The sequence below is a fragment of the Geospiza fortis genome, unplaced genomic scaffold (assembly GCF_000277835.1).
Source record: "Geospiza fortis unplaced genomic scaffold, GeoFor_1.0 scaffold373, whole genome shotgun sequence".
Lineage (NCBI taxonomy): Eukaryota > Metazoa > Chordata > Aves > Passeriformes > Thraupidae > Geospiza > Geospiza fortis.
Genome location: NW_005054518.1, coordinates 975,474 through 977,383, shown reverse-complemented (window position 1 = coordinate 977,383; position 1,910 = coordinate 975,474). Strand labels below are relative to the sequence as shown.

Sequence of the window (1,910 nt, the reverse complement as noted above, 5' to 3'; positions counted from 1 at the left end):
GCTCCTTCAGAGTGCCTCCAGCAGTCCCTCTCCCTCTCCGACTCCCTGACACTCCTTATCTTTCCACTTCCCCCTTCAGCTCTGCCACTGGGCTGAGCAGAGCATGCACCTGGTCCTACCTCGCCCAGGTGTTATTTCTGCCAGCCCCAGTGCCAGTGCCTGGCTCCAGCACTCCCTGCAGAGTCTTCCCATTCCAACGAGGCCTTCCTGGATGGCTCTCTGGATATCAAAGTAACAGGCTTTGCAGTAGGGCTTCTAAAACATCCCAAGGTCCCTGAAGCTTTCCAGGGACAACACTTTTGTGTTCCAAATGTCTCCTGTGAGCACAAGAGCTCTGGGTGGTGGGTGGGAAGGGGCATGGCCGTGTCCTCCTGTTGAGGCCATGGCACTGGTGTCCCCGTGGTGCTGGCTTGGAGCTGCACAAGCAGCATTGTCCCCTCTGCACCCCTGAGGTTTTTCCCTCCTGCTCCTTCCCTCTGCCCTCCCTCACACCCACCTGGCTCCCAGGCTGATGATTGCATGGTTTCCATTCCTGATGTCCCTGTACACGCTTGGGAGCTGAACTGAGTGGTGGCAGAGAGCTTCCCTTGCTGGCCCTGGGAACACAAGCTTTGTCTTCTCGGGTTCTTTGAACATCTGTGATGGAGAGGAAGACCTACGAGGCTGAGGATATAGAGCAGGTGTGGTCAGGTACCATGTGCTTCCCACTCTTCCTCACCTCCCTAAATCCTTCCCTTGCACTGTACTTTCCAGGCTCTGCCCGTTTACAGACACTTAATTCACATGCAGCGTTTTCCCAGCCAGTTGAAGGGAGTAGGAAAATTTCTCCCTCCCCATCGCAGTACCCTGCAGTGCACAGCTCAGCCTGGGATTCATTTCCTGGGAATCAAGAGCCTGGCAGATACTTTCAGCACAGGCAATGCCTGCACGTCTTCTTCAGCTCTTGTTCTGATGTAGGAACTGCTGAGGTTTTCCTTGGATGCTGCTGCTTTGGTGGCTATATCCCAGGATACTTCCTTGGACCCCATTTCTTTAGCTGTTGTTTCCTTGTCATTTACATGCCCTTATTTCCTTGGATAACACTTCCTTGGAGGCAATATTCTTGGCTTTTTCCATACTACTGCTTCCTTGGCTATTTTCTCGAATTTCCTTCACAGTTATTTCCTTGCCTTTGTTTCCTCAGTTGTTGTTTCCTTGTTGTCATTCCAGATGGAAGAAGCCTAAGGAAATGCTGTTACCCAGAGACAAGATGCTCCTGCCTGGGCCCTGCTCTGCATCCAGCACCCCAAGATCTGGGCCGCTGGCTCCATGACCACTCTCTGCAGAGGAGGATGCTGCTGGTGGCTGCCATGCTTAGGACACCCCAAAGTCCCCTGGGGACTGGGACAGGAGGAATCCAGGAGGCTCCCCAACCCCGCCCCCCCAGCTCAGCCTCTGGAGCCACAGCCTTCCCAGGGCCATGACATCCTGGGGACACCCTGCACATGTGACAGGGTCCAGCCGTGTCCACGTGTGTGTCCAGCTGTGTGTCCAGCTGTGTGTCCAGGTGTCCAGCTGTGTCCAGGTGTGTGTCCCGGTGTGTCCATGTGTCCAGCTCTGTATACAGGTACGTGTCCAGGTGTGGGTCCCGGTGTGTCCATGTGTCCAGCTGTGCGTCCAGGTTTGTGTCTATGTTTCCAGCTGTGTGTCCAGCTGTGTGTCCAGCTGTGTGTCCCGGTGTGTCCATGAGTCCAGCCATGTCCGGGTTCCCGCGCGCGGGCCCGCGCGGCGCCCGCGGGGCGTGGCCTGGCGCTATAGATAACGCGCGATCGCGCGATGACGTCATGATGGGCGGGACGTGCGCGTTCCCGGCACTTCCGGGTTTCCCGGCCGGAGCCGCGGAGCCGGTGAGCGCGGGGGGTGCCGGGGCG

At 57.0% G+C, this 1,910-nt stretch overlaps 1 protein-coding gene across 1 annotated transcript in view; it reads left to right on the top strand.

The window, feature by feature from the left end:
* Positions 1-1,846: 1,846 nt before the first annotated feature.
* The window catches only part of PLEKHM1 (pleckstrin homology and RUN domain containing M1), a 21,602-nt gene continuing 21,538 nt past the window's right edge, over positions 1,847-1,910 (top strand). Inside the window, 1 exon segment of the mRNA XM_031063638.1 lies at positions 1,847-1,886. The gene's annotated coding sequence lies outside the window, so the exon portion shown is untranslated.